Source organism: Vicugna pacos, chromosome X, assembly GCF_048564905.1.
Source record: "Vicugna pacos chromosome X, VicPac4, whole genome shotgun sequence".
In the NCBI taxonomy this organism is placed as follows: domain Eukaryota; kingdom Metazoa; phylum Chordata; class Mammalia; order Artiodactyla; family Camelidae; genus Vicugna; species Vicugna pacos.
Window position 1 is genome coordinate 31,663,382 of NC_133023.1, and position 13,557 is coordinate 31,676,938.

The window sequence follows — 13,557 nt, forward strand, 5'->3', positions numbered from 1 at the left end:
TAGGGTTTTTCTATGTACGGTATCCTGTCACCTGCAAATGATGATAGTTTTACTTCTTCCTTTCTGATTTGGATGCCTTTTATTTCTTTTTCTTGCCTAATTGTTGTGGCTAGGACTTCCAATAGTATGTTGAATAAATATGGTAAGAGTGGGCACTCTCGTCTTGCTCCTGATCTTAGAGAAAAAGGTCTCCACCTTTCACTACTGATTATAATGTTAGCTGTGGGCTTGTCATGTATGTCCTTTACTATATTGAGGTACATTCTTTCTATATATAATTAATTGAGAGTTTTTATAATGAAAGGATGTTAAATTTTTGTCAAATGATTTTTCTACATCTGTTGAGATGTTCATGTGATTTTTATCCTTCACTCTGTCAACATGGTATATATCATATTAATAGATTTGCATTATGTTGAACCATCCTTGCATCCCAGGGATAAATCCCACTTGATCATGATGTGTGATCCTTTTAACGTGCTGCTGAATTCAGCTTGCTAGTATGTTGTCGAGAACTTTTGCATCTATATTCACCAGGGATATTTGCCTGTAGTTTTCTTTTCTTGTGGTATCCTTATCTGACTTTGGTATGAGGGTAATGCTGGCCTGATAAAATGAGTTTGGAAGTGTTCCCTCCTCTTCAATTTTTCTGGAAGAATTTAAGAAGGATTGGTATCAATTCTTTATATATTTGATAGAATTCACCAGTGAAACCAACTTGTCCTGGGGTTTTCTTTGTTGGGAGGTTTTGATTACTGATCCAATCTTCACATTCATTATTAGTCTGTTCATATATTTTATTTCTTCAATATCCAGTCTTGATAGGTTCTATGTTTCTAGGAATTTGCCCATTTCTTCTAGGCTATCCAATTTTTTAGTGTATAATTCTTCATAGTAGTCCTTATTATCCTTCGCATTTTTGTGGTATCCGTTGTAATGTCTTCTCTTCCATTTCTGATTTTATTTATTTGAGTCTTCTTTTTTGCTTAATTGGTCTAACTAATAAAGGTTTGTCAATTCTGTTTATCTTTTCAAAAAAACAGCTCTTAGTTTTGTTGATCTTTTCTTTTCTTTTTTTCTGGTCTCTATTTCACTTGTTCCTGTTCTGATCTTTTTTATTTCCTTCCTTCTGCTAACTTTGGGATAGCTTGCTCTTCCTTTTCCAGTTCCTTGCGGTGTAAAATTAGGTTGTTTATCCGAAATCTTTCTTTTTCCTTAATGTAGGTCTATATCACCACAAACTTCCCTCTTAGAACTTCTTTTGTTGCACCCCATGAGTTTGGGCATGTTGTGCTTCCATTTTTGTTTAAGATTTTTTAAACTTCCCTTTTGATTTCTTCCTTGACCCACTGGTTTTTCAAGAGTGTTTTGTTTAATTTCCACATATCTGTAAATTTCCCCAGGAAGAGCAGAACTTCAGTATTTATCATTCCACCCTCTAGGTACCTGCTGCAGAGGCTAACTTCCAGGCAAGTATGGATGCGGGGTCCTGGGATCCTGTCTTCCACACAGCCCCCGCTCCTTGGGTGGAAGATCTACTTTGGATACGGTACACTGAGAATGCTGGGGCCTTGATCACTCTCGTCCCAGCTTGTTAGAAGGGCAGAGGTTTCAGGCAGGAAGAGGTAAATTGAGAAGACCAGAGGCTACCAACCCCTGCTCAGTGCCGAGCTCCTAATGTAGGCGTTATCACTCAGAAAGAAGCATGCCACTGTTCCCACCCCCAGGTATGGAGCCATGGCTTAGAAATTTTGCCCAAAGGGACAGGCAGGCCATAAAACAGCTCTGGAGCTCTTTCCAAAAGAACTAACTTTATTTGAAACACGGTATAAGGCAACTCAAACCTAAGGAAACTCTCAAAAACAATGGAGGTTTTGGTGGAAAGCAGTTAGGAGGAGACTGATAGTTTCGTTAGAGATATGAGCTAAATCACAGGCCAACTAGTTTACAGGCAGAACCAGGGAAAGCAACAGCTAGAATAGCCCTCCTAGGGTCAGAAAAAAACCTCAAACACCGTCCCTCCAAGGTAGTCTGAATCTAAAGGGTTCATTCTGTGGGGCAATTTATGCCCCAGAGCATTGTTGAAAGCAATACAGCAATCAGCCAGCAATTAGTGGAGTTTAACCGCTGGGTGTGATCAGGGAAAGAGAGCCCAGCTAAAGCCACCTTCATCCCAGGCTGGTTGTTCATACCGAAGACTTTGCCCTCTGAGGAACAGTATCAGAGGTTTCATACTGAAGGGGAAATCGACTTCACTAAACTCATCCAGCCAGTCACTATGCAAATATACAAACAACAATAACTAGCCCCAGGGACAAGGGAATCAGTGCTTAGAGTTGCTATAGTATATAAAATGCCCAGTTTTCAACAAAAAATTACAAGACATGAAAAGAAACAGGAAAGTATGATTCACACACAGGGAAAAAAAATCAGGCTACAGAAACTGCCTCGGAGAGCAATCAGATGTCAGATTTAATAGATCAAGACGTCAAAGTAGCCATTATAAATATATTCAAAGAACTAAAGGAAATCATGCTTAAAGGAGGAAAGGAAGGTATGATGACTGTGATAGACAATGTTTGTGTTCCCCTCAAAATTTATATGTTGAAATCTAATCCCCACTGCTATGGTGTTTGGAGGCAGAGCTTTGGAAGGTAATTAGATCATGAGGGTGGAGTCCTTAAGAATGGGATTACTGTCCTTATAAAAGAGACCCCAGAGAGCTCCCTTGGCCCTTCTGCCTTGTGAGGATACAATGAAAAGACAGCTGTCTATGAACCAGGAAGCAGGCCCTTACCAAGTGTGCCACCACCTTGATCCTGGAGTTCCCAGCCCCCAGAATTGTGAGAAATAAATGTTTATTGTTTAAGACACCCAGTCTGTGGTATTTTTGTTATAGCAGCCCTAATCTACTACAAGAATGACCATGTCTTATCAAGTAGGGAATAGCAATAAAGAGATAAAAGTTACACAAAAGAGCAAAACGCAAATTCTGGACTTGGAAATATAATAACTGAGACTTTCAGTTTCTGGTTCTGCATGTAAGGAGCTTGGAAGTTGCCACTCTATCCTAATAACAAGTGAAAAACTGAACAGACTGAAAAAGCAACAGCTCTTCCTGGGTCTGAAAGAGGGGAGGACACAGGGCAAATGAGCACCCCTAAGGCTGAAGAGACAGACATGTGAACACAGGGGGTCACAGCTTACCTGAACAGAGTTATGAGTGAAAACCACCATAGGGACCAGCGCAAGGGTAGGAAAATCTGAACTGTAATTGACGAACTGCTGGAGGCTCAGTGTGCAATTCTGAGAGCTAAGAACTCCAGGGGGAACCCAATCATAAGGGGGCCTCCACAATATTGTGAGATTTACCACCAGGAACTCAACCAGTTTCCCACAGTAAATATCAAAGAAAAATCCCGTCATGTTTCTGGGGAAGGGGGAAAGAAAGGAAAGGGTTTTGATATACACTACCACACTCTGTTCTTAACAAGGTCTGCCCTCATGGGAAACTAGTTAACCAGAGCCTAACTTGCTGGGGTATTATCAGAGCCTAACTGACCTAAGAGGAAGGGAAATACCCAACTCCAGCCCATTCTAGCCATCTTGTCCCAATTATGGGAGAAGAAAAAAACAGAAACTCTTGTGAAGTTCAAAGTCCAGAGGCATAGTGTCACTAAGTGACCGAGATCTAATCATAGGACTGTACAATGCTTCCCCTCCCCCCACACCTCACCACATTACTAAGGACTATTTACAGCAGTTACTTTTACCCAGTACACCATATCTGGCTACTAAGGAAAAATTACAAGGCATACCGAAAGGCAAAAAACACACTTTGAAGTGAGAGTAAGCCTCAGAACCAGACATGGAAGGAATGTTGGAATTATCAGACCGGAGTTTAAAACAACTATGATTAAAATGCTAAGGGCCCTAATAGATAAAGTAGACAGCATGTAAAAACAGATGGGCAATGTAAGTAGAGATATAAGAATCCTAAGAAGGAGCCAAAAAGAAAAGCTGGAGATTAAAAACACTGTAACAGAAGTGAAGAATGCCTTTGATGGGCTTATTAGTATCCTGGACATGGCTGAGGAAGGAATCTCTGAGCTAGACGATACATCAATAGAATCCTCAAAAACTGAAAGCAAAGAGAACAAAGCCTGAAAAAATCCCAGAAAAGAATATCCAAGGATATTCTAAAAAAAAAAAATCTGACATAGGCATACTGGGAATACCATAAGGAGAAGAAAAAGAAAAAAGAACAGAAGAAATATCTGAAACAATAATGACTGAGAATTTCCCCCAAATTAATGTCAAACACCAAACCACAGATACAGGAAGCTTAGAGAAGGCAAAACTAGATAAATGACAATAGAACTATACCCCGGCATATCATTTTCAAACTACAGAAGATCAAAGATAAAGAAAAAGAAACCTGAAAGAAGCCAGAGGTAAAAAAGCAAATAAAACAACAACAAAACCCCACAACACCTTACCTATAGAGAAACAAAGATAAGAATTGCATCTGACTACTCCTCAGAAATCATGCAGGCAAGAAGAGAATGGAGTGAAACATTTAAAGCGTTGAGAGGAAAAAACCCACCAACCTAGAATTCTGTACATTGTACAATCAACCTTCAAAAGCGAAGAAGAAATAAAGACTTTCTCAGACAAACAAAAATTGAGAAAATTTGTTGCCAGTAGATCTGCCTTGCAAAAAATGTTAAAAGAAGTTCTTTTGAGAAAAGAAAAATAATATAGGTCAGAAACTCGATCTACATAAATTAAGGGAAAACATCAAAGAAGGAATAAGTGAAGGTAAAATTAAAACTTTTTCTTATTCTTAATTGATCTAACAGATAACAGTTTGTTCAAAATAATGATACCACCAATATATTGGATTATGTATGCTTATGTATACTTCATATATAGATATATGTTTATGTATACTTACATAGAAGTGAAATGAATGACAGCAATGATACAAGGGATGGAAAGAAGAAATTAGGATTATTTTGTTACTATAAGGTACTCATTCTACCCATGAGGGGATATAGCGCTACTTGAAAGTGGATTTGGTTTAGCTATAAATGTATTTGCAAACCTTAGGGCAACCACTAAAAAAAGTTTAAAAAGAATCATGACCTATATGCTATGAAAGGAGAGAAAATGAAATGATAAAAAATACTCATTAAAGCCACAGTCAGGAAAAAAAAAAAGTGGAAGACAAAAATAGGAACAAAGAACAAGAGCCACAAATAGAAAACAGTAATGAATAGGGTAGATATTAATTCAACTATATCAATAATCATTTTGAATGTCAGTGGTCTAAATGCAGCAATTAAAAGACAGAAAGTCAGAGTGGATCAAAAACCAGGATCCAACTATACGTTGTCTACAAGAAACCCACTTAAAATATAAAGGCACATCCAGATTAAAAGTAAACAGATGGAAGAAAACACACCATGCTAATGCTAATCAAAAGAAAGCAGGAATCATTATATTAATTTCAGACAGTGCAAACTTCAAAGCAAGGAATATTATCAAGGATAAAGAAGAGCATTACACAATAATAAAGGGGTCAGTTCCCCCAAAAGACATAACAATCCTTAGCGTGTTTGTGCCTAACAACAGTGTTGAACTGTGCGAGGCCAAAACTAATAACCTTGCGAAGAGAAGTAGATAAGCCCACTATCATAGTCAGATACTTCAACTCTATCAGAAATGGACAGATTCAGGTGGCAGACAATCAGTAAATTGTATCAGTAGTTAAATTTAACAACATCATCAATCAACTGGATATAATGACATCTATGGAGCGTTTCATCCAACAACAGAAGATACATTTTTCTCAAGCTCACATGGAACATTCACCAAGACAGACCAAATTCTGGGCTATAAAACACATTTTAACACATTTAAAAGAATAGAAATTTTATATTGTCTCCTCTCAGACAACAGTGGAGTTAGACTAGAAATCAATAACAAAGATAACTGGAAAATCAGAAAATATGTGGAGATTAAACAACACCCTTTCTAAATAACACGTGGATCAAAGAAGAAATCTCAAGAGAGATTTTTAAATATTTTGAAATAAATGAATACAAAAATACTACATATCAAAATTTGTGGGATGCGGTAAAAATCAGTGTTTAGAGGGAAATGTATAGCATGCATATATTAGAAAAGAAAATGCAATAACTGAAATGAAAAATTCACTAGAGGGGCTCAAAAGTAGCTTTAAACTGGGAAAAGAAAGAATTAGTAAACTTACAGATAGAACAATGGAGATTATGCAATGTGAAGAACAGAGCAAATAGAATAAAGAAAAATGAATGGAGGTTCAGAAATATGGTCCACCGTCAAGTACAGCAACATCAAAGTAATGGGAATGCCAGGAGGAGAAGAAAGAGCAGAAAAAATATTTTTTTAAATAATGTCTGAAAAATTCCTAAATTTGATGAAAACCATATGCATTCAGGAGACTCAACAAACTTCATGTAGGGTAAATTCAAAGAGAACCATAAACAGACATATCACAGTAAAAATGTGGAAAGTCAAAGACAACAAAATCTTGAAAGCAGAAAGAAAAAACACCTAGTCACTTACAAGGGAACCCCAATAAGAGTAACAATTGACTTCTCAGCAAAAACAATGTAAACCAAAAGGCAGTGGGATAATATATTCAAAGTGCTCAAACCAAAATGTCTACTGATAATCCTGTATCTCGGAAAGCTATCTTTCAAAAATGAAGATAAAATACATTGCCAGATAAATAATAACGAAGAGAATTTATTGCTAGCACACCCACCTTACAGAAATTAAATAAAGTTCTTCAGGTTGAAAGCAAGTGACCCCAGCCATTTGAATCCACAAGTAAAAACAGTACCAGTAAAGGTAATTGTGTAATTATAGAAGAGAGTATAAATGCACATTTCTTCTCCTTTCTTCTCTTCACTGATTTTAAAGGCAATTATAAAAAACAATATGTATGTAATTGTATTCTTGAGCCTATAACATATAGAAATGTAATATATTTGTCAATAATAACACAAAGGAAATGGGTGGTGGCTAAGCTGTACTGGACAGAGGAAATGATACCAGATGGTAACAAAAATCCATAGGAACAAATGAAGAGAATTAGAAATAGTAAATAAGAAGGTTAATATAATCATATATTATGGTTATAATAATATAATGGCATAGTATAATGCCATAAATATATATATATATACTTGCTCTCCTTTCTTCTCTCTGCTTCTTTAAGACATAAAATTATAGAAAGTAATAATTGCAGCAATGTATTATTGAGCTTGTACATACATAAGATGTAATATATATAACAATAATAGCACAAAAAGGGGGAAATGGTATAGAGCTATACAGCAGTAACAGTTCTATATCTCACTGAAACTGAATAAGTATAAATCCGAAGTGAATTTTGGTAAGTGGAGATGTGTAGGGTAAGCCCTAGAGCAACTACTAAGGAAATAACTCAAAAAATATAGTTAAAAAAATCATTAAAGTAACTAAGATTTTACATTAGCAAATATTCACTTAATGCAAAATAAAGAGTAAACAAGAAATAGAGGAACAAAAGAGACATGACACATATAGAAAACAAAAGGTAAAATGTTAGCCATAATTCTAACCATATCAGTGATAACATTAATGTGAATGGATTAAACAATCCAATCAAAAAGCAGAGATTGCTAGACTGGATTAAAATACAAGATCAAACTATATGCTGTCACAATTTAGATTCAAAGATACAAATAGATTGAAAGTAAAATGATGGGAAAAGATACATGGTGCATTCAGCAACCATAAGAAAGCTGGAGTGGCTATATTATCAAATAAAAGACTTCAAAGCAAAAAATGTTACTAAAGATTTTTTTAAGTATATTTTATAATGATAATAGGGTTAATACACCTGGAAGATATTACAATTATAAACATATATGAAAAAAATAAACATATATGCACCTAACAACCCAAAATACATGAAGCAAAAATTGACAAACATAAAGGAAGAAATAAGTCAACAATAATAGCTGGAGACTTCAAAAGCCCCCATTCAATCATGGATAGAACAATTAGGCAGAAGGTCTAACTGGCAGATGATCAACAAGAAAACAGAAGACATGAGCAGCGCTATAAGCCAACTAGACTAAACAAACACCCAAAGAACACATCACTCAACAATAGAATATAAATTCTTAAGTGCACATGAAACACTCTCCAGATTATACCATATGGTAGGCCATAAAACAAACCTCAATCAAGTTAAAAGAATTAAAATAATAAAAAGTATGTTTTCTAATCACAGTAGAAAGATTTTAGAAATCACTAAGTGAAAGGAATTTGAAAAACTCACAAATAAGAGGAAATTAAACAACACACTCCACCGACTTGCTTGAGACCTTTCCTGAGGTGTTTGAGACCCCTCCTTACTATCTGAGAGTCTTTCTGTCAGCCTAAGACAGTTTTTAGCATGTTTGAGAGCCTTCCTTCTTTCTCGTCACAAATAAGACTTTTTATTTGTCACCACCAGAAGTCTGAATTTTAAACGGATTCTTGGACTGGTGGCTCATATCCATCAGCTTGTTCAACTTTAGCACCTATCTCATCCCCAACAGATCGCCATCTTTTCCAGAACTGCTACCATCACCATGTAGGCCCATGAGTTTTCCCAGTTAAACTTGGGCTTCTTCAGCATTCTTACTTCTCTAACAGAAACATCATCAAGTGGATAAGTGCATGGGCAAACCTCTTCTATGTCTTTTCCAATGCTACCTAGAATCAGTTTATTAACCACTTTTTTCAAGACATTTGTCTACACCTCTAGGGTCATGATTTCCATCATCTTCTTCTGGATTTGACAGACCTGTTGGTGCTGAGTGTAAGAGCTCTTCCAAATCTAATTGCTGCCTTTTTCAGTAAAATAGATGAAGAAAATAAACTTTAGTAGTCTTGACATTCACATGAACTTCAATCATGCGCTGCCATTTTTTGATCATGGAGCACATTCTGTCACAGGTAAGCTTCATGCCATGGAAGTTAGGCAGTTTTTGCCCTGAATATCCTTCGTAATTAGTTTGAATATTCTAAATGCAAATCCATCATTCTGCAGATCAGCAAGGCTCATTTCGAAAACATGATGCAATTTTGATTCCTTGAGTCCTTGTGACTAGTGTTTTTCCAACATTTCTTATATTGAACATAGCTGGTGCTTTTGCATCAAACCAATCTTTCTTAGAAATTGGATCAACCGCTTTCTTCTTGGCTCCCTTTTTGCTGCCTTTCATTAGGTGCTTGTTCCTGCCAGCTGTCAAGGTGCTATTCAGAACCCTCCCTTCCTTTTTGAGACTCTTTCTGATTTCTCCATCCTGACATGTTTTTGATCCTTCTCTACCTATTTGAGATTCTCCCTGACTTGTTTGACCCTCCTCCTGACCTATTTGAGTCCTATCCTTATATATATAAAAGGACACTGAGGTTTTTCCAGACATCTTTGAGACCCTTTTGGTTTTGTTTGCGACTCCATCTGATGATGTTGAGACCCTTCCTCACTTACTTCTGGGTGCTGAATCCATCCCTGGTACAGTCTTAAGAGGAGGCAAAAAGACCATTAGCCTCAGATTTGTAAGAACCTTTCTTCAAGCATCTAGTCAAGAAATCTCTAGGACCATATATCGGGAAAAATCCATCAATGCCTTTTCCAATCCTCAACTGCAAATGGAAAATAGAGACTTTTTATTGGTCATTTTCCTAGTCCTTTAATCAGAATTTTCTACAATTTTGTTTGTGTCGGTGTTTTTCATTTGAATATAGTTTTAGCTATTATCTTGGAGAGCCAAAATTGTAATGTCTTTACACAATAGAAAGCAGTGCGTTTCTCCTTCATGTAAACATCTGGGCATATGTAGTCCAGGGCTGCTCTCTCAAGGTCATGGTGGTTCCCAAGCTCCTCTGTCTTATGGAACTACCATCCCTGGGTCCTTCTGTCTAATGGAACTGCCATGCCTGGGTGGAGCTTTTCCACAACATCCAAAATGCTCATTAGCAGATCCCTCTTCTAGCCAGCAAGAAGGGGGGAAAAATGGGGGGGTAGGAAACTCTGCCTTTTTAGGGACATGACCCACAAATTGCACATATCAGCTCTCCTCACATATGGCTGGCCAAAATGTAGTCACATGACCATACTTAGCTACAAAGGAAGCTGGGTAATGTAGTCTCTATTTTGGGAAGCCATTTTACCTTATTAAATTCCCACTTCTATCACTACCAAAAAAATAGACAAAAAGGATACTGAGGAACAATTAGCAGTCTATTTACAGCCTCCCATTTTGAAACTTAGAAATTTTTAATTTGGCTAAAAAAACTATTCCCCTCTCTGACCAGAGAACAGAGTGGAATTTTCCACCCTTTTCTCTTCCTTAACTTGGTAGCTCCCATGGAATAGTTTTAAAGTCTAAGCAATGAAAACCAAGGGGGGAAAAGTTGCTTAAAATTGGAGTGTTTATTTGTAATCAAAAATGACTTGGACTACCACACTGGTACCTGGAGACCAACCTGAATTTTGTAATTGAATGCCTGCGCACGTAGCAAGAGCACAGAACATTTTGAGATGCAGAGTAGTATCAGATCACCATCTGGACCATAAATAATTTATACATTTTAAATACCCGGGAATCACATGGGTCAGGAATAAATAACATACAAAATCTCAGTGAGAAAGACATTCTCCAAATATTGTATCTTGAATCCAATTTAAAGCCTAATGACAGTTCCGAGAATTGGATTAAAATGCAGGAAAGGCTCCCAGTGCTTATGTAAAACTAAATGAACATTATTCTTGATTTTCAAAAATATACAAAAGAACAGCTGATCAAGTTAAGCTGGAATCTCCAGAATCCAGTCATCAAGAAGCCAGCTAGAACTGAACTCCATATTTAATGCCCTGTCTTTATGTAAGACTTTGAGGTAAGACTCTCTTATCAGATCCTGACCAAACAGTGACTTTACATGCTGGACCCTGAGTTTGTGAACTATGGTCAATGCTTTAGCTGTTTTTGCGAGAGCTTGCTGAGGTAGCTGATTCCAGTACACTTGAAGAAAGACAGAAGATGGCAGAAAGAGAGTCAGGGGGCTGGTGTTAGTTGGTGGTGAGAGGGTGAGGCAGAGCACTGGGCTGCCCCAGATCCGGTGGGCGGGGCACAGGCAGAGGGTAAGGTCGAGCTGGGCATTGACATGAAGCCATACAGAAGCTCTTCCAGGGTAGAGTCAACTTGCTAAGAGACCAGATCTTAATTGTTCCCAACACTAGAAGAAATGATAATTATCTGACACATGATAGAGGTATTAGCTAATGGCACAATGGCAATCGTACTGCAATACAAATGTATCAATCTATATGGTGTATACTTTGAACTGACACAATGTGATATGTCAAATATATCTCAATAAAGAAATTTTATATATATATAATATAATATATATATAGTTGGTGGGAATATAAATTGATACAACCACTTTGGAGAATAGTTTTACATTATCTACTAAAGTTAAACATATGCCTACCTTATGACCCAGCAATCTCACTCCTGAGTATATACCCAAAAGAAATGAGTGCATATGTCCACCAAAATACACATACAAGAATATTCATAGCAGCACTATTCATACTAGTCAACATTGGCAACAACCAAAATATCCATCAATAGGAGAATGGATAAATACTTTGGTGGAATAATACACAGCCACAAAAAAGAATGACTAAGACACAATAATACAGATGAATATCAAAGATATTATGATGAATGAAAGAAGCCAGACACAAAAGAGTACATACTGTGTGATTCCATTTATATCAGCTCCAAGAACAGGCAAAACTATAGCTCCTGATTGAAGTCAAAATAATGATTTCCTCTGGGGGCGGGGGGTGTTATTAACAAACGCAATAAGTGCTCATTGTAAAACACAAACAACACTGCCTGGACCTCTCTTCCTCCGTGTATCTCCAAAGCTAACTCTCACCTTGAAGTCTTCGTTCAAACGTCACTGAGTCAGCCTGACCACCTTGTGAGAACTTGCAATCTATACCCCTCAACTCCTGATCCTTTTTATCCTCCTTTTTCACTTTGTCTATTATACCTCTTACGTTCTGAAATACTCTAGTATTTACTGATTATATTTTGTGCTTGCTACCTTGGCCCCTTGCTAGAATGTAAGCTCCACATCCAATGACTGTTTTTTGTGGGGAAAATAAAGACCCAGCCCACTCGCCCCAATTCAGGGTGTTGACGATAGGCTTATCCCTGCTCCAGAGCTCCCTGGGGGATCCACTGGGGCCTTTGTTACAATCACATCCAAACCCAGCTTTCCCCTCTGCCCAATCAGACCCCTCTCCCACACCAAAAGTACTGATTTCTAGAGAACTTCCCCGTAAGTTGCCTGCATGTGAATCACAGTCTCAAAAGTCTGTTTCTTGGAGGACCTGAACTGGGACACTGCCGTTCACTGAAACAAAAAACAAAGTAGGGACCAGATACCAGGGAAGAGTCATGAGTTCAGATTTCAACATGTTCCCTTTGAAGCAACTTTGCCATATCTAAGAAATGTCAAGCAGGCACCGGCATATGTAAGAAAAAGGAGATTTTTCCCTCAAGCTGCTCATGATATAATCAAGAAGATAAGATACAGGTTCCCAAAAAATCCATAACATGAGGTTTTATATTACATGAAATTAGAGATAAAGTGCTAGAGGGGTCCAGAGATATCAGGAAAGATCTCCTGGCAATACTGACTTTTTTTTTAACGTGATCAGTGTTTTTTTTTCTTTTCCACTATTCTTTTTTGGGGGGGGGAGTATAATTTGATTTATGTATTTACTTATTTATGTAATGGAGGTACTGGGGGTTGAACCCAGGACCTCATGCACGCTAAGCACGTGCTCTACCACTGAGCTCTACCCTCCCCTCGTAACATGATCAGTGAAGATGGGGGCAGACGCAGAACAACAGGAAGATAGGCCTGAAGATAAAACACTCAGAGTAAACACAGGGAGCAGTGGGCAGTTCAGTTGGAACGGAGGGTCAAGTACACAAAGGGGCTTAGCGGGACACAAGGTTAGGAAGTATATTAGCCAGGGTTCTCCAGAGAAACAGAACCGATGTGTGTGTATGTATTGAAAGAGATTCATTACAAGGAGCTGGCTCACATGATTAAGGAGGCTGGCAAGTCCAAAATCTGCAGGGTGGGCTGCAGGCTTGGAGACTCAGTAGTGCAGGTCTAGCCTGAAGACCATCTACTGTACAGCCAGGAAGACCCATGTTGCAGGTGGAGTCTGAAGGCAGACTACTAGAGAATTCTTTCTTGCTTGAGGGTGGCTGGTCTTTTCGCTCTATTCAGGCCTTAGAGTGATTGGATGAGGCCCACCCACATTAGCGGGGCAATCTGCTTTCCTTAAAGTCCACCAGTTTAAATATTAACCTCATCTACCAACACTCTCACAGAAACACTCAGAATAGTGTTTGACCAAGTTTCTTGGCA

At 37.8% G+C, this 13,557-nt stretch overlaps 1 pseudogene; it reads right to left on the bottom strand.

Annotated features, from left to right (window-relative positions):
* Positions 1 to 8,568: 8,568 nt before the first annotated feature.
* LOC116277254 (small ribosomal subunit protein eS1 pseudogene) lies at positions 8,569 to 9,515 on the bottom strand (annotated as a pseudogene).
* Positions 9,516 to 13,557: the final 4,042 nt, after the last annotated feature.